Consider the following 19,906-nt stretch of genomic DNA (forward strand, 5'->3'; position numbering starts at 1 on the left):
ACTTAACTAAACTAGTTCATGCACTAATAAAAGATAAGAAGAAGAAGAACAAGCATAGGAAGAAAAAATCATCTACATTTGAAGTTGGAGGTCCTTTTACTCAGGTAAGATGTAAAAATACTTTAGCTTTAAAGGTTCTTCATTTAATTTTTTATTAATATTTAATTCATATAAATGATGGATTTCAACTTACTTATCTAATCATAAACAATAATTTTATTTTATAGACAACATCAGATTCCACAATTCCTAATAGACGAGGAGGTAAAGAACCATTTCAGAACCATTACCATCATTGAATAATGATAGGGTATGTTTACTGATGAACTTTAGAAGGAATGTGGTCTACGCCAAAGGAGCACTAGTAGATTCTGAGAAGCCAAATATGGAGTTTTATTCAATTTATATCGATGAGATCATTGATTCTTCGGTTGAGCTAATGGATAGAGCTGGACCCCAAGGGACTTTACTTGATATTCTTTGTGGTGAGGTGATTAGATGGCTTAGGAGCCACTTTCGTGTATTTTTATAGGCATGAGGTAATTTCCGTAAATCTCAATTCTGTTTTAGATTTTCCTAAGTTGAAACTGAATTACAATCTTGATAGTCCTGGGTTTTTGCAAGGGATGGAGCAGACGCAAACTCTTTTCAAAAGTAATCCAAGAGGTCAAGGATCGATGGTGCAAATGCCTCAAGTGGGGGGACCTTCTGGCTAGGGCCTTACGGACATTGATCATTGTTGATGTGGTATTATTGCTAAAGGTGGAACTTCCCTCCAACTTCATTCTTTTTCATTAAATGTATCTCTAGATGTAGGGAAGATTTTCAGAAAGGTCATAATCAGAAATTATTTGTATAAGCATAGAAATCTTAGTCCAAGCAATTCTCCAATAAATTTAGAGATATATGTAAATCAACACATAAAGGATGTATATAAATTCCAATTTCTGACCCTGTTGTATAAATGTTATTAACGAAATCGTCTATTTTCTATTTTTGATAAAATGGCTAGCCACACTGACATACTAAACAATTGCATTAACTACCTCACCTATATGCCTGTCCAAAAAATCCTTATGGAGTTGTAAAAGGGAAGATCAATACTTACATGATTGGCACTATTATAATCTTAGGATATGGAGATGTGGGTTCTCAAATCAATTCCAATGTTATGGCATTTTTACTTTGTGGTATTTGTTTTCTTAATGTAGGTCAATTTGTCACTCTCCCATTCTCTCTTTGGGTCTTTTGTGATTGGTTTTTGACTTAAATTGTGTTTTGGGCTATGTTCTATTTCGGTTATATAGGATTAATTAAGGAAAGAACTTGAGATGGATCCACAATTGCCCGCAGTTCTGCTTATGGGAGGAGGTGATGGCCTGGTTTCCAGTGTGCGATTTCTCAAGACTCTCCTATCTTTCATGTCACTAAAGTTACCATACCTCAAGACCCTCTTTATGGTTACTAAAACATATGCTACTACAGTTGTAACCATTATGGGTTTGACTAGTGCCATGTACAACTAAGCTTTAATATCATTCTTTGGACTTGTTCAACAGCTTCATTGTCTAACAAATCCTATAAATTTCTTTCAAGCAAGCTTTCAGTGTTTTGGGTCCTTTAGGAGTGGAATACATATATTAGTGAGAGTGGCAATTTCTTACTTATTATCTAATATATCAAATGATTTGGGTACATAGGTCTTTACTGTATTTCGTGTTGTATTGTTGGTGCGCAGCGTGTAAAGCTTGCTTGCATTAACTTCTGTCAAGCTTGTGAGGATGAGGATAAGGATGGGTATGTAGTGATATAATGCTTGCACTAATTGACTGGTACTGAATTGTTGATTACTCTTTTTGCTTGATAATGGTTATCAACTAGATGGGTACCCTTATCAAAATAAGGAAAAGCAAACAAAAAAAGAACTCAGTGGATAGCATACCGTTATTAATAGTTGTTGGTATGTTTCTTGTGGGGCCTTTCAGGGTACAGCTGGAGCAGAGAATCCTCGCCTATGGTGCCAAAGAGTAATGATAAGAGAGCCAGTCTTGTTCTGCAATCCTCCTCTAGGTGTGTTTCAACTTTCAATAAAAGTTTATTCCTGGGTTTTGCCACCATCATCGGTCCTGCTCTCACTGGGCCTCATCTGTTGATTCTGTGGTTGTGGATGGTATTAAGAGTCTTGGAGACAATAAAACATTATAATCTATTTCCAGCATGCTTTTATTGCATTCATCCAATGATACCATGGACTATGACCCATCCCTTAGAGACACAACAACAATTAGACGGATTGGTGATTTTTAGCCGTTGGATGTCCACATTTTTTTTTCTTCGACTTGACACTCTTGTATTTTCTACCTATGTTTGTAAAATGTGTTATGTTTCATATTTGGAATGTGTGGCATCGAATCTCTCATGACCCTGGGGTCATTACATATGTGATCCTTTTAACTTCTCATAGTTTTGATCTATTTACATAATTTCTTATCAGGTTATCCAGCATTTCGATGGATGCAAAGCTGATCTGGTTGTCTGTGATGGTGCTCCTAATGGTTAGAAAATAGCCTTTTATGGGTTCATCCAGTGTTGGTATTAGCTGTATATGATCCATGGTTTTTTAGTTCAATAAAAGCATGCTGGAAACAGATTCTAAACGGTAAGGAACTTTATAACTGCGTCTAAATTGGATTTCATGTGACTTCAATGGCTGCTGCTGGGAGCCGATGGGGTGTTAATAAATTGGTTGAGTTTTGTACTAATGGTTTTTGGGGCCAGGCAGGATATATGCAATGGAAGGTGGACCAAATACCAGTTCGGTCACTTTTAAACACTGCTGGCTGGAAATTTATAGTTCTTCAAGTTTACAAGAAGTATCCGAATGATGACATGAAGCTCAATATTTCTTTTACTTCTCCTCCACTCATTAGGATTTCGTCTGATAAGATTATTGCTATCATATACTCTGACATGACAGTTGCATGCATCTCTATGGTAAGCTTAATAGTAAGATGTGTGCCTTGTAGTTTCTGTTTCATTTTTAATGTATTTTTGCTTATTAACTATTTTTGTTAGCTGAGGAGAAATTACGAGATGCAATGCAAAAGCTTGAAGTAGTTAAAGCATAAAAAATAATAGCTCTTGAAAACTTGAAAACTCTTATTGAGAAAACAATGACGTCTAGAGCTTCAGCATCTCAGCATAATTCCTTTATAACTATAACGAATTTCGAGACAAGTACTTGAGTGGGTGTGCGGAAGGGTCGAAGAAATTGCAGATATAAAGGTTGTTGCTGCCCAAGCATGGATTGAAACACTAAAGGCTAGTGAGAAGGAGATATTAATGAAGACTGAATTAGCTCATAGAGAGATGAGAGAACGAAAAGTGGTAGAAGAAAAGCAATTACCAGCAAAACTGGCAGTTGAGGGTGAAGTACGAAAGTTGAGGCAACATACTGAAGGTTCGAATTTGCAGATTGATGTGGGATTTGTAAGATCTCACTACAACAAATATGGAAATTAGGAACAGTTTATAACCGTTCCTAAGCCAGTATGAAATGGTTAAGTGTCCGTCTCTAATTGAGGCATCGTTAATGAATTTAAACGGCTGGAAATCGTTGTAGATCTCATGATTTGGAATGGTTAAAAACCGTCTAGAACTCAGAATTTGGAACAGCTAAAAATCGTTCCAAATCTGCATTTTTATCACACAATAACCCAAAATGATTTTAGACATCGGATTTTATAAAACTGATTTCCTAAGTCTGTGACTTTAGACATTGGCTGGAAACCGATATCTAAAATTGTCATAAACTGATATCTAAAATTAAATTTTTTTTTTCTACTTGCATATTTCCCACGGTCAAGATAGGCCCAAATAGAGAACATCGAGGTTCTCTATTACATTAATTTATACACAAAAAGAGTTGCAATGAGTCATAATTTACAAATCCAAATTACAATGCATCGATAAACCATTCACAATCGTTACACAAGCACAAGTGCTTACAAGAAAGCAATGCTATCACTCCCATCCCTCCCTATCTTCTTTAAGATCCCCACAATGCCCACAACTACCAATAAAAAAATTCTTTCGTGTCACCACAGTGCATACTCTCACGATGAGCTTCCGCTCCTTCAAAAGAGTGTTTGAAGCAAGTGCTCCTGATCAACCAAAGAATCAAGGACTATAAGGTGAGAAACTTTCATGTCCACTATTTAGCTCCAAAGGCAGTCCAATTAGAAGCATAAATAAATTGAATACAAATACAAGTACCTAAGATAAAGGACCCAGAGTCCGTGTTGACAACAAAAAATCAAATTTTAATTGATGTAATCATTTTTTCAACATTACCAAGTGAGGACACATTCTTGCAGGAGCAGACAATCATTTGATATGTCAAACCTAAGAAATTTTCTAGTTCAAAAATTGCACTTCATAAATGACTACAACGAATAATGATGTTGCATATGTGTGTGCGTGGGTATTCTAGAATATAGATTGATTTACAGGTCATCAACTACAAGAGCTGTTCATGGTTTAGCATTGCAGAGCACAAATGTGATACTTCTATACCACTCACTCAATTATTACCACAAGTACAATTTTTAGTTTGTACAAGAAATTCATCATTATTCTATACATAATTTTTAAATAAACTACTTTTACAATTTTTAGTTTGTACAATTTTTAAATAAACTCGGGATACACAAATGTAAGTACTTATGGGGATGTACAATTGTGTATCCCGAGGAAAATCTACACAGTTAGGTACACTGCTGACGTGGCAAGTGCATAGCATCATAGATCATTTTCATTGACACATGAAAAAATGTGCAGTTTTGTGCCCTTGCCACCTCAGCCGCGTACCAAGAACGCATGCATTCATCATTATTCTATATATATATATATATAGAGAGAGAGAGAGAGACCTCTTAGAACCCATTTGTTTGTAGATCCAAAAGTTCAGGATCTACAACTTTAGCTTCCTTTTTAGCATCAGCAAAGATAGGAACCTCAAGTTGAGGTGGGTTCTGGATAAATATGGATATATCAGCACCTAAAATCTGATACAATAATACACACAAAAAAACAAAAGCAAGAGGAGAATAATGCAGCATGCATCAACATGAAAAAAAAGGACTTCTCTTGAATCCCTTTTGATATTGTTTTCTTTAAGCCAAAAAAAAGAGTAAAAAGTTTAGTAATCGATCATGATATCTAAAATTTCATTTTTGAAATATATAGCATTCGATATTTTGGTACAAAAGAACAGTTTGACATAATAGAAATGACACATTTGCAAAAATATTACTCCAGTAGGTGATTCACCAATGGAGAGTCGTTTGAGATGGTTTGGTTATGTGTAACAAAGGACGAAAGCAGATTACATTCGAATGAACGAAAGCCATGGCTTGCTGACCCTTTTTTGGTAGGTCTTTGATGATGATGATGATGAGCTCTAACACAAGTAGCCCTTCTTGTGATTTGTTTAAAATCATATTGGTTCATAAAAAAATCAATAATGCAAATTAATATTTTTTTTTTGATCGGTAAAGATAATTTATTGAACGAAAAGTGAGGGTCGAGGTGACCAACCCAAGTACAAAGAAGACGACCAAGACCAAAGCGATAATGCAAATTAATATGCTTATATTGACAGTTGCTTCAACTCAATGTGATAAGGTTTATGATTCTAACCATGCAACGGACTAGAGCCCAATTGATACCACGGAAGAATGGGTGCTGCTTACTTCATTTGCTCCTTCACGTGAGCCCAATCTGTTTTTGGGATCTCTGTGTAACAACCGGTACATTAACTGCCTTCCATGGAGACTTACCTGCACAAATACCAAATTTCATTTGAATTCTACACTTTGTGATTCTAAAATGAGTAGCAGAATTTCGAAAAAAAAAAAAATCATGAACTATTAAAGATGTTTATACTAATGCAACTTTATCGCATTGCAGACATCAGAAATATGGATTGATGATCTTGAACTTTAAGAAATCATGTACATACAAGAAGAGTGGTTAGTGGGTTGGCAACTAACCGGTGAGAAAGGGTACCATTTAGTGAAACAAATTTAGAATTCAGAAATATTGACTATGCATAGGTTGGCATTGCTGAAAAAATATCAGAGTAGATTAGTACCTTGCCGACATCGCTTTCCCAAAATCAGATGAGCCACTCCCACTCCATCTGCTCAACATCCAATGGATAGTTTCTCTTAGCCACATTCACGTTATCTTTAAAGGGAATATAATGCTTCCTCTTCAACTTAGACTTGTAGTCCTTCCATTTTACATTGAAGGATTCAAGTATCCAATCCTTCAAGGTGATGTCCACTTCAAATACATCCTACATCACATTTATAAAGAATAGGAATGAAGATTCTAATATAAAGAATTAACCTTAATAATTATAATACTTCAAGCAAGTTATTTTTATGCTACCCAGACAATCTCATACATCTAGCTAAAGAACCGTGGTTTACGTACCACGGTGCCCAAGAATTGGCTCAGCTCACGGGCCACGTGGCCAATAAGCTTACATCAACTCTTATCTTTGGGGTCTGTCGATCTATGTTCCACAAAGACTCGAGGTGTGTATGTCCTCGTTTACATTTTTTATGGAACCCTATAAAATAATGCATAAGAGATGAACTAAAGTCTCTGTTACGTAACATGCATGAACATAAATAATAAAATGCTTTTAGATGTTTAATGTCATTCCAAATGCTACCAATATTTCCTTAATATATTGCCATTATCAAAATATATATATATATTGCCATTATGATGGCGCATATTTCCCACCAACAAAAACAAAAATGAGAACATAAAGAAAATGACCTACTTGATGAGGAACCTGATGCCTGATGATGACGTGGTTGCTGCTGTGATTCAGAAATGCTGCTACTTTGTGAGCCCAACTTCTGTTGATGGAAATCTGGAATACTATTTCACAAATTAAGTTGTTGTTGTCTTAGATCTTGGATGCTATTTTGTCCCAATAGCGACTGTTGCTGCTTAGGTATTGGTGTTTGTTGTTGGTGCAAAGATTATTGAGACTGTTGATGGCTGGCAAATGGTGTCAATGGTTGAACGGAAGGCTGTTGGGTCTGTTGAGAAGTGCGAGATCTAACACGTCTCATAATATTCCACATTCTTCACCGAACCTATATGATGCCTGAAAGGGGAAAATAATTTTATTATATGAAAGATACAATAACAACAATAATAACCATAAAACAAATGTAATTATTCATATTAACACAAGGAAGTTAATATAAATCACAAAGAAAAAAAAAGGTGATGTCAAGATGATACGAACCAATACTGATTTCATTAAGCCCAAGGAACCAAATCCTGTATCCACCAACAGACATTGAGGGAATATAAGTTGAAGATATGAAAAAGTAAAGAAAAGACGAAACTCTATATTGTGAAGTGGAAATACTGTAGACCAAATAAATTCTGCAGTTTGTGTTTGAGAAGATTTATAGTTATGTGCAAAGTGGAGAAAAGAAGAGGCTCTTTCAAGACGTGTTTGAGAAGCCCAAAATGCCAATACTTTTCATACACATGCATAATAATATGATATTTTAACCTATAAAAAAAATGATACAATAATTTTTTAAATAAGATAAGGAAGAAACATATGATAAGTAAACACCCTAACTTAGTAAAAGTATATTTCTAATAAAAAGTCATTGCTCTGTATAACAACTCAATAAATTACCATATGGAAGATGGATAGTGCCAACCCTCTTTCAAGTTTCAAAAGTCATTTTTAGAGAAAAACACTACAAAAAGGGTGACACTATCTTAGAGTTAGAATGTATGTTAGGGTGTCGATGTGTTGAATTGTGGCCAACACGGGAAAAAAAAACCTAAAAGTGTTGTATCCTTGTTAATAGGATGAAAATGTTTCGTTATAAGAAACAAGGAACAGGTGAAGGCCTGATTTTTAGAAAGGGTCATTGGATAACACAATTGAGGGATTCATGTTGATGTAGTTATTCCCATCATGTTGACGTAGTTATTTTTACCAATGGAGAAGACTCGGCTATGGAAAGTGGTTCCAAAAGGCAAATTCTCAGTAAAGTACTTCTCAACATTTTGGCGAGTTTTTTGGGAAGAGTATTCTATTGAGATCATTTGGGATAATTCATCTTCTCTAAATGAGAAGGAATTTGCTTGGGAGGTTGCTTTAGATTAAAATCTTAATGGAGATATCTTATCAACTAAGAAGCCAATCTTGAATAAATGAATTATATGCAAGGAGCGAGAGGAGTATGCCCAATAGTTAAAATGATCAGAGCAGAAAAATAGGACCTTGAGCAAGAAAATCACTCTGGACATCTCCATCATAGTTTTTACAAGCCCACACATATCCGCCATCACTTTTTAGTGCATAAGCCACCATGTCATCGATCAGTTGATGCTCATACCTGAATCTCAGAGAATCAATCTTTTATCAACCATTTGAATTTTCAAAATATGTTAACAATATAAGCAAATGGGTCGCAGTTCGTCAAAGATGCACACTTACCATATGGAATGCTTTTCAAATTTTGGTATCCATTTCTCTTCATAAACCTCTTGAAAGATATTCTTGAACCTGTAATGGTCCAATGATAATAGTTTAATCCTTATGGATTGCAAATTTGCTAATTGACTAAAATTTCTGACTACATCATAGGCATAAGAATGAGCTCTATCACTAGTGAAAGCAATGGTTACTTCCCATCGTATTTCTTTAGGATCGTGTTTTTAGTGCTCTAGTAAAGCGGCCATTTCTTCGCAAATGCCATTGCCATTGATGATTCGGCAAATACTCGAATTGACTGAAAATTACACAGGACTTCTTAAAATTGTGAGAAAGTATATCATGATTCACCTCTCCATACAAAAGGTTAAATCAAACAAACCTCATCAACATTGTACATAGCCAATGCAATTCCAGGACCTTTGAAATCATGAACATCAAGCTCTACTGCCATGCCCCCCTCATCTGGGACTGGTAACAACAAAGATGACAGCAGACAACACGGAAAACAATAAATTATTTGATGCATTGAAATTTTTTAACAATTTAAGAGAGCATCTAAAAAGTTAAAATCCGCTTACCAAAGACCATCTTAAGCTTTCCTGGTCCTGTAATGATCATATCAGTTTAAATAAGCTAAGTAACAACCCAGGTTTAAAATCTCATCTTGGGGCAATATTTTTGTGAATTCCTAGACAATCTGAAACATCCAGCGTTTCAACCAAACAGTAATTTCTAGGATAACACATTCTGAAATTTGTACAAAATAAAACTTTAAAACTCTAATTGATTTTTACCGGAAAATTGAAAGAATAAATATGGTAAAGATTTGCACATTTTTTCGGATAAAAACAACATCCAGATCACTTAAATGCATTGCAAACAAGAAATATTTTCCATTTTAAGTTCTAATAATCACAAAAGTGTGGATCATATGCACCCAAGGTAGAGGATTGAAACCCTCCTCCCACACCCCAACATATGCCACGTAATAATCCAAGGAAATTTTCAAAACGAGATATTTTAGGCACTAATTCCTTGAATTTTGGCTTACATGGCATGTATTGAGCTGTGGGCAAAGGCTTTCAATCCTCCACCCTGGGTGTATACAATCCGGACTCTTATTACAATTATAAGATAATTCAAAAAACAATGTGCAAAAAAAACTAAAAGATAATTTAACTTCTTTTTTTAAATTGAACTTACAAAAAAAAAAAAAAAATTTATAAGATAATTCAAGAACCCAACTTTGTGATCATGGAAACACCTAATTAATTGATGAAATTAAGCTGAAATTTGTTGATGAAAATCATAAACAAAGATAACTAACAGAAAAATCACTTAAAGGTAATATTTTGGTAAATTCCAAGACAATCTGCAACATTCGGGGTCAATTTTTTGTTCCAATGTCAACCCAAGATGTAATTTCTAGGGGGGGCAAAAAAATTCTGAATCTTCAAACGCTAATTGATTTTAAGCAGAATACTTAAAAGAACAAATATAATAAAGATTTGCAAATTTCATATAAAAACAACATCCAGATCTCTTAAATGCACTGCAAACCAATAAATTATGTCCATTTTAAGTTCTAATAATTACAATTATAAGATAATTCAAGAACGCGAATTTGTGATCATGGAAATGTAAGATAAATCTGAATCTGAAATATTGATTCTCAAAATAAATGCGGAAATAAAAATAAAGAGAATCAAATCTGAAAAATGCCCAAAAATCTGTATGAAATACATACCTCCAGCCATTGATTTTTTTTACTCTTACGCAGCGGATCTTTCGATCTCGATTTGGTACTTCCAAATCTCTGATTCACTCCTTAGATGGTGTAAAAATGAAGGAGATTGAGAGAGTGAGTAGTTTTGGGGACCAAACGGTTCTTTTTATAACCAAACTTGGTCGAGGCTTCCATCAAGCGCTCGACCACATTTTGGTTTGTTGCCACAAACCAGATCTAAAGTGGGTCATGTTTCTTAACTATAAGAAACGTGTTGAGACGAAGTGGACCACTATAGGGGATCCGAAAAAAATGGGTTTGTAAATGTGTGCGAAAAAAAAAGGGTAGTAGAAAATCAGGGTTAACATTCTCCCACTTGGTCCACAATACAAATGTCTCATCTTAAACCCATCGATGATCTGCATTAAGTAATAAATACACGAATCATGGCGATAAGTCCTCTAATGACAAGTATTACCTTCTATGTATTACAACGTATTTATTTCTTAATATTATACTTTATGTGGTAACATTTCTTGATGAATAAACCCTATGTTTATTCTGGTCCTACACAAATGAAGTTTCTCAAAATAAATTAAGGTGCACATAAATATGAGAAAACATCACAATCAGAAGAGTTTCATTAAATAACTTTGTACATACAATGAAAAACTACATAATGGAACCAAGTCCCATATTCACTACATGATCTTTAAATTTCAACGGTGGCATGCCTTTAGTCAAAGGATCAGCGATCATCAATTCAGTATTAACGCACTCAATGACCACTTTCTTTTTTTTAACACGTTCCCTTATGGATAAATACTTAATGTTGATATGTTTACTTCGACTTTCACTTTTGTTGTTTTTAGCCATGAAAATAGCAGCTGAATTGTCGCAATACATTCTCAATGGCCTAGAGATAGAATCCATAATTCTAAGCCCAGATATGAAACTCTTAAACCATACACCATACGAAGTAGCCTCAAAACAAGAAACGAACTCGGCTTCCATAGTGGAAGTGACAGTCAAGGTCTGCTTGGCACTTCTCCATGATACAGCTCCACCAGCCATCATAAAAATGTAACCTGATGTTGATTTGCGTGAATCAACACAGCCAGCAAAGTTCGAATATGAGTAGCCAATTACTTCTAGATTGTCCGTCTGTCTATACATAAGTATGTAATTCTTAGTTCCTTGAAGGTACCTTATCACTTTCTTTACAACTCTCTAGTGGTCTAAACCTGGATTACTCTGATATAGTCCCAACATTCCCACAACAAATGCAATGTCAGGTCTTGTGCAGACCTGAGCATACATTAGACTTCCAACAGCAAAAGCATATGAAATGTTTTTCATTTGTTCCCTCTCAAAATCGTTCTTCGGGCATTGGTTCAAATTGAACTTATCACCCTTCACAATGGGAGCAACACTTGGTGAACAATCATTCATCCGAAATCTCTCTAAAACCTTATTGATATAGGTTTCCTGCGACAGACCCAAGATACCTCGAAATCTGTCTTTATGGATCTTAATGCCAATGACATAAAACGCCTCACCCATATCCTTCATATCAAAGTTTTTAGAGAGGAATTATTTCACCTCATACAGTAAACCCTTATCATTGGTTGCTAGCAAAATATCATCCACATATAAAACAAAAAAATAAATTTTACTCCCACTGACATTTTGGTATATACATTGATCCATAATATTTTCTACAAAATCAAATGAAGAAATTACATTATGGAATTTTAAATACCATTGGCGGGATGCTTGTTTTAAACCGTATATGGATTTCTTAAGCTTGCAAACCAATTGCTCACCGTCACATCGTTTCATGTAAACCTCCTCCTCTAAATCTCCATTAAGAAATGCTGTTTTCACATCCATTTGTTGCAACTCAAAGTCAAAATGGGCTACTAATGCCAAAATAGCACGCAAGGAATCTTTTTTAGATACAGGAAAAAAAGTCTCCGTGTAATCGATTCCTTCCTTCTGAGTGAATCCCTTAGCAACAAGTCTTGCCTTGTATCTCTCAATGTTGTCTAATGAGTCTTTCTTTGTCTTAAAGATTCATTTACAAACAATGGCTTTTGTACTATTAGACAACTCAACAAGGTTCCAGACTCCGTTACTCTTCATAGAATTCATCTCTTCCTCCATGGCATTATACCATAATTCTGATTCTTTGCAACTCATGGCTTGCGAAAAAGATTCAGGATCATTTTCGGCTCCAATGTTATAGTCAAATTCTTGCAGATACACAACATAATCACCAGAAATTGCTGACTTCTTAGTTCTAGCAGATCTTCTTAATGTCGCACCATCATCTTCCTCGGAAGTATGAGGTTCAACTCGTTGTTCAGAAGTTTCGGGCAACTCTTGAACAACCTGATCTACCGGAATGTTGTCAATAGCTTGTGGAACTTCAATAATTGGTTGTTCAACACCTATTTCTACTTGAGGGGCGTTGTGAACAATAACCAATCTATCACCTGAAGTGGAAGGTTGAGACTCTGAATGATCATTCTCAGAACCTATAGTTCTGATTTGATCGCTCCCAATGATCAAGTCATTTTCAAGAAATTTTGCATTTCTTGATTCCACAATCCCAGTGCTGTAAGATGGACAAAAAAATCTATAACCTTTAGACCTTTCGGCATATCCAATGAAGTATCCACTAATGGTCCTTGGGTCCAGCTTCTTTTCTTGTGAATTATAAATTCTTACTTCAGACGGACATCCCCAAACGCGTATATGTCGCAAACTCGGTTTCCAACCTTTCCATAATTCAAATGGCGTTTTAGAAACAGCCTTGGTTGGAACTCGATTTAATATATACACTGCCGTCTTAAGTGCTTCAGCCCATAAGGAATTAGAAATATTGGAGTTGCTCAGCATACTCTGCACCATGTCCAATAATGTTCGATTTCTTCTTTCTGCTACACCATTTTGATCCGGTGAACCAGGCATGGTGTATTGGACAACAATCCCATGCTCTTGAAGAAACTTTGCAAATGGCCCAGGTGCTTGTCCATTCTCTGTGTATCTACCATAATATTCTCCACCTCTATCTAATCTCACGATCTTAATTTGTTTGCCGCATTATTTTTCTACTTCAATATTAAAGATTTTAAAGGCATTTAATGTTTCGTTCTTGTTATGAAGCATGTAAAGATACATATATCGTGAATATTCATCTATGAAGGAGATGAAGTATTTTTGACCATGTGAATCTATGTCTAGACTACATATATCAGTGTGTATGATTTCTAATATGATCGAACTCCTATTAGCACCTTTCTTTGACTTGTTGGTCTGCTTTCCCTTTATGTAGTTCACACAAGTCTCAAAATCAGTAAAATCTAGAGTATTAAGTACCCCATCATTTACTAATCTTTTAATCTTTTCTATGGAGATATGACCTAATCTCTGGTGCCATAATGTAGAGGAATCCTCATTAATAACACATCTTTTAGTACTAGTTTTAACATACATAGCATTATGAGTGGCATTATTTTGTAAATTAATGCAGTAAAGACCATCAGACAAAATAGCATTCCCAACACAATCAGATTTATAAAATAAACTAAAGGATGTTTCTGAAAAGTGAAAGGAACATCCAAAAGGTACAAGTCTTGAAATTGAAATCAAGTTTCTAGAAAAACTTGAAACATAAAATGTCTTTTCTAACTCTAAAACATAACCACTACTTAAAGTTAAACAGCATGTCCCTACAGTCTCCACATGTGAGCCCATCATGTTTCCGGATAAGATGCTTTGCTCACTTCCCACTGGCTTCCTTAGGTTTTGCAAACCCTGTAAGGAATTCGAAATGTGGATTGTTGATCTAGAATCAATCCACCATGTGTTAGTATTTACATTAACCATATTAAATTCATAACAAACAAATAAGATTGAATTACCTTTGTCCTCAAATCATTTCTTAAATTTGGCACATTCCTTCTTCACGTGTCCCGTCTTTTTACAGAAAAAACACTTGAAATTTTTCTTGATATCAGTTTGGGGAGGTATTTTTCCTTTCCCTTTCTGATTAGCCTGAAATTTACCCTTTCCTCGCGTAGCAAGCATTGCACTCTCACCCAATTCCTTCATTAGCCTTCCTTCCTCTTGAACACACATGGTCATGAGTTCATTAATTGACCATTTGTCTTTATGTGTGTTGTAAGAGATTTTGAAGGGTCCGTATTGATGCGGAAGGGTATTCAAAATGTAGTGCACCAGAAAGGACTCTGACATTTTAACCTCGAGATTCTTTAATTGAGCCGCTATATCCGTCATATGCATGATGTGCTCATGCACACCTTTGACATTGGTGAGCCTTAGGGATGAGAACTTCATGATTAGGGTACTTGTGAGTACCTTCTCTGAAGTGACGAATTGATCATCAATGGCTTTAGCAAGTCCCGGACATTATCATGCTAATCTACGGAACCACAAATATCAGCAGAAATTTTTGTCTTAATGAACATTATGCTGAAGCGATTAGATCGCTCCCATTTTTCATAAAGCGTAATGTCCGCTATAGAACTGGTATCAGAAATTGCAGGTGATTCATTTTCCTAATAGCATAATCAATGTCCATCCATCCTAAGTGAAAGAGAATTCTCTATTTTCATACTTTATAGTTATCACCCTTTAATTCGGGGATATCACATCGAATATCAGAAAAATTCGCAGTTTGTGAAATTACAAAAATTAAAAATTACATGTTTATGTTAAAATTGAAACCTAAATAATTTCATGTTTTACCAATGTACATCATGCTTAAAAATTGAATCTAATGACCAAAATTGCCTGTGAGCTAAATTTTTAATTCAATCCTTCTTTATGATAGAATTTATCAAATTATTTATTTAATTCATAATTATAAAGGGTACATAATTATTATAAATTTGATATATATTCTATCTTAGATTAAACTTTATGATAAAACTACTAAATTATTAATTCATAATTCCTATGGGTAAGTTACGAATAATTTGATATTTTATCCTAATTAATTATATAAATATAATAAAATTTCCTGTGGGATAAAATTTATTATATTAAGTATAATTAATTAAAATTGATGTCTAAATAAACTTTATGTAATCCTAATTAATTATAATTTTATTTAATTAAAGATGCTGTGGCTATTCTCTAATTAACTAAAATTATATGGATCACTTAGACATTATTCATTTATGTTTTAAAATTATTTTGCATAAAAATTAACTGAACTTAACGTGTCATTATTATGCATAATCAATCCTATAATTTCAAGCATAAATATTCATCTAAAAAATTTGCATAATTAATTTAAGCAGAATAATTAATACATGCAAATATATATAAATATTAATAAATTGCATACAATTAAACAAACTGAATATCATATGCAAAATAAATAAATAAATAAAATGTAGGCATGTTACTAAATAAATGCCTAAACAATCTTAGAATTTATTTTATTTATTTATTTTATTTATAGAAATTGGTCTTCTTCAACTTTCAGTCTATCCGATTTCGATCCGATACAATTCATCATATAAAACTAGTCCGAAAAATCACCATTTTAACGCCAAAATATAAATATAGTTTAAAAATACAGAAATTTTAGAAATCTATTATCCTTATGATTTCTAACATTAATAAGCATTAAACTAAAAAAAAAAATTTCATCCAAAATCTGAGAATCACGAATTTTCGAATGCAATAAAATAAAAAATAAATATCAAGGCAGAGATTATGGAGGCTCTGATACCAAATGTAAATCAGAACTTAATCTAAAAGTGATTCTCAAATGCGAAAATAAATAAATAAAGAGAATCTAAATCTGAAAAATGCCCAAAAATCTGTATGAAATACATACCTCCAGCCATTGATTTTTTTTACTCTTACGCTGCGGATCTTTCGATCTCGATTTGGTACTTCCAGAACTCTGATTCACTCCTTAGATGTTGTAAAAATGAAGGAGATTGAGAGAGTGAGTAATTTTGGGAACCAAACAATTCTTTTTATAACCAAACTTGGCCGAGGCTTCCATCAACCGCTTGACCACGTTTTGGTTTGTTGCCACAAACCAGATCTGAAGTGGGTCACGTTTCTTAACTATAAGAAACGTGTTGAGACGAAGTGGACCACTATAGGGGATCCGAAAAAAATGGGTTTGTAAATGTGTGCGAAAAAAAAGGGGTAGTAGAGAATCGGGGCTAACAGGAAACACCTAATTAATTGATGAAATTAAGCTAAAATTATATTTAAAAGAACGAATATAGTAAAGATTTGCACATTTCAGATAGAAACAACATCCAGATCACTTAAATGCATTGAAAACCAATAAATCATCTCTCTTTTTTTAACTTACAATATTCTAGAATTCCACTCTATGATCATGGAAACGCCTAATTAATTGATTAAGCTGAAATTATATTTAAAAGATCAAATATAGTAAAGATTTGTACATTTTAGACAAAAACAACATTCAGGTCACTAAAATGCATTGCAAACCAATAAATCATCACTCCCTTTTTTAAGTTTTAATATTGAAGAATTCGACTTTGTGATCATGGAAATACCCAATTAATTGATGAAATTAAGCTGAAATTTATTACAAAAAATCAGAAACAGAGATAACTAACAGAAAGAGTGAAAGAAAGAGTAGAGAAGAATTATTAATTACTCGATCTAAGGCACGTAGAATGTTGAGGCCAGAGATGATGAAGTAGGCTAGAGTGAGACGATTGATCTCTTGTTCAGAATAAAAAATTACAAAATAAATTGAAGCGAAGCACGATTCGATTACATACCTGCTCCGTGTTCAACTCGGCATGATCCATGTAAATCTAGCTCCAGGAAGAAAGATCAGAAACAATTATCTTCAAATCCACAGATCATAAAAAAAAAATTCGAAAATTTGAGGAAAATTAGGTCGATCGAGGGAGCAACAAAGAGAGAGAGAAAGAGAGAGAGAGAGAGATCGACTGAGAAAGTGAGAAAAAGATCGACAAAGAGAGAGAGAGAGGCACAGAGAGAAGTTCGTTCCCAATTATGAGACGGGAAATGAGACGTTTAAAAGAGGATTAAAACGGCTTAAATTGGTAAAATGGTTTAAACCCGTTTTTAATTAGAAACGGATAAAATATGTTTTATAATTTGATTCCTAATTCACTATTTTCTTGTAGTGTCTATGAGAATCATTTTCCAAAAGTTGTATGTAAGAGAAATATTGAGTCTATTAATCATCTCTTTTTCCTGTTCAATTGACAGCGTCTGTTGTTTGTTCTTTTCCTAAATTTTTAAGATTTGACTCTGCCCCAATTCTGTTATATATTTCTTGGGTGAATATATTAAATACCATTTTTTTTCTCTTAGTTGCAATGTTTTCTTTTCTTTTGTTTCTCTTATTAATTTTTTTTAGTCCCACGTTGAAAAGGAATAGGTGGGAACCGACTTATAGATTGAAGTTGTTACATGATTAATTCCCAGATTCGACGGTCTTTAACCGTCAAAAATATGTTATTCGATGGCGTATAGCCGTCGAATTCATAAAATTCTATGGTTTTCAACAGCCGTCGAAATTTTTTTCAACATGGCCCAATTCGACGGTTGGGACTGTCGAATTGATCCATAATTCGACGGTCTGGGGCCGTCGATATTTGCGTATTTTCACATAGTGGGTGCTTGTGAAATATGTTGAATACTTAATAATACTTCTAGTGGCTCAGGGAGCACAAATGGCTGGTGCAACTGCAAATAGCCTCTATCTATACAATAACACACAATTGTAGGGTCTGCTTTTGTGAGGGACAAACTTTCATTTAGCAAGGATAAACATCTCATCCATCAACCATTTTTGCAAGGCCCATTTTATTATATTTTCTCTTCACTCTCTCTAACTTTACTATATTTTCTCTTTAACCCACTTTAATGTTTTTCATCTTTTACCCTTTAATCTTAATTTTTTTAAAATAATATTCCTACTGTATTTTTTTCTACTTTTACCCCTTTAATCTCAATAAGGATATGGCACGAACAAACCCTAATATATTAATAGAGTCATGCTACACTGCCTGCGTTGGATACTAGGTCCAATATTGAATTGAACTAATAGTGCATAAATAATCATAGATTTATTTCCTCGAGATACAAGTTAGAAAATCAATGGTACTCTATTAATATTGTAAACACCTCATTTTTTCCTAAGTTGATTTCGAGAACACCAAAACCTTTCTAAAAAGGGGCTTGATCCAAAGTGTTTTTCAAGAGGTTTTAAAGTCCAACTTTCAAGTAGCCATAAGGCCCGAAAGCCATTTTTCAACATGGATTCAAACTTGGCTATGAGTGATCTTTGGCCAGGCCATTTTTTGGCTTAGTCGAACTCTATCTATGGTCAGAGTTTAGTTTGCACATGTTGAACCTCACCCTCAGCTAGGCATAAATTTGTTCAGGCCTTGGCTCACCCAAGGCCTAATCTATTGGGTAGTTACAAGTTCATGTGGGCTGAAATTTTATTAGGGGAAATGACTCCCTAATCCCTCTCCTTAATGACTTTTCCCTCAAAAATCCCTCCATTTTACCCTTTTATCTCTTCATTATCCTTTCAATAATTTCTTTATTTTGGTTTTCAAGTAATTACCCACTTTTCCTAACAAATCACTCACTTTCCTAACAAAGACTCTTGGTCAAGTGTTGGTACCCATATGAGTGTAATTACTATCCTAACCCAATCATGTTTAGCCCAAGAAAGGGTGAGTTATATTTATACACATTGATCCTTGTAGACACCCCATTTTTGCATCTGCCTAATTCTACAATTTGTCATCCGGTTGCAGTAAATTCCTAATGATGAGCGCAAAGAACTCGAAGGCTTGTGAGCACTATCATTGATTTCTCCCATTTCTAGTCCTTCCATCTCCTTTACGCGTTAGGACTTGACATAGAAATTTAGGTACGTTTAGGATCGCTACACCTTATACCTGATTTAGCAAGCACATACAATTAGGTTTGCTATACAATTCGATAACTTAGAGACCTCGTCACGCTAGAAAAATATGACCTCGAGACTTAGAAATAATTACATTGGGACTGAAAGAAACATCACACCAAAATTTGTAAAAATCTACAAAAATCACCAAATGATAAAATACCCCTTATGAATTTCTAACCTCCAAAAAGTCTCGAAAGTACCTTTATTACATTCAAAATGTGATTTTGAGTCTAATGGGACCCAAATCGACGAAAAATAGAGAAGCTTAGGAAAAATCACAAAAATGACCGAAATGCCCCTTAATGTCCAACTTTGTGACCTAGAGACCCTAATTCTTAGGAAAACATGATAAAAAATCAAAATCAAATTAAAAATTCAATCTAATGAAATAAAATTTAAATTAAAAATCAAACAATTAGAATTCAAATCAAAATCAAATTAAAAATTAAAAATCAATCAGGTAATAAATTTAAAATTAAAATCCAATCGACCAATTAAAGAGAAATTAAAATCCAATCAGCCTATCAAATTAAAATCAAATTCCAATCGATCAATCGATTTAAAATTCAATCAATTAATCAAATTAAAATCCAATCGGTAAAACCAAAAATTGACCAATTAAATAAAA

At 34.1% G+C, this 19,906-nt stretch overlaps 2 long non-coding RNA genes across 5 annotated transcripts; both read right to left on the reverse strand.

Moving 5' to 3' along the window:
* Positions 1-4,018: 4,018 nt before the first annotated feature.
* LOC147388053 (uncharacterized) lies at positions 4,019-8,460 on the reverse strand. 4 transcript variants are annotated; one of them, XR_015171531.1, is made up of 8 exons: positions 8,341-8,460; positions 7,337-7,371; positions 6,872-7,181; positions 6,502-6,640; positions 6,155-6,361; positions 5,701-5,840; positions 4,932-5,033; positions 4,019-4,163 (listed from the first exon to the last, which is right to left on the reverse strand). It is a non-coding gene; the product is annotated as an uncharacterized LOC147388053 (long non-coding RNA). The 4 variants fall into 4 exon arrangements; XR_015171530.1 differs by having other exon boundaries at positions 6,860-7,181; XR_015171533.1 differs by lacking the exon at positions 6,502-6,640.
* Positions 8,461-8,552: 92 nt separating this feature from the next.
* On the reverse strand, positions 8,553-17,233 carry LOC147388054 (uncharacterized). The gene is made up of 5 exons (XR_015171416.1): positions 17,099-17,233; positions 9,136-9,254; positions 8,937-9,025; positions 8,749-8,852; positions 8,553-8,626 (listed from the first exon to the last, which is right to left on the reverse strand). It is a non-coding gene; the product is annotated as an uncharacterized LOC147388054 (long non-coding RNA).
* Between the last annotated feature and the right edge of the window lie 2,673 nt (positions 17,234-19,906).

This window comes from Akebia trifoliata, chromosome 13, assembly GCF_017979445.1.
Source record: "Akebia trifoliata isolate Shusen 1 chromosome 13, ASM1797944v1, whole genome shotgun sequence".
Classification (NCBI taxonomy): domain Eukaryota; kingdom Viridiplantae; phylum Streptophyta; class Magnoliopsida; order Ranunculales; family Lardizabalaceae; genus Akebia; species Akebia trifoliata.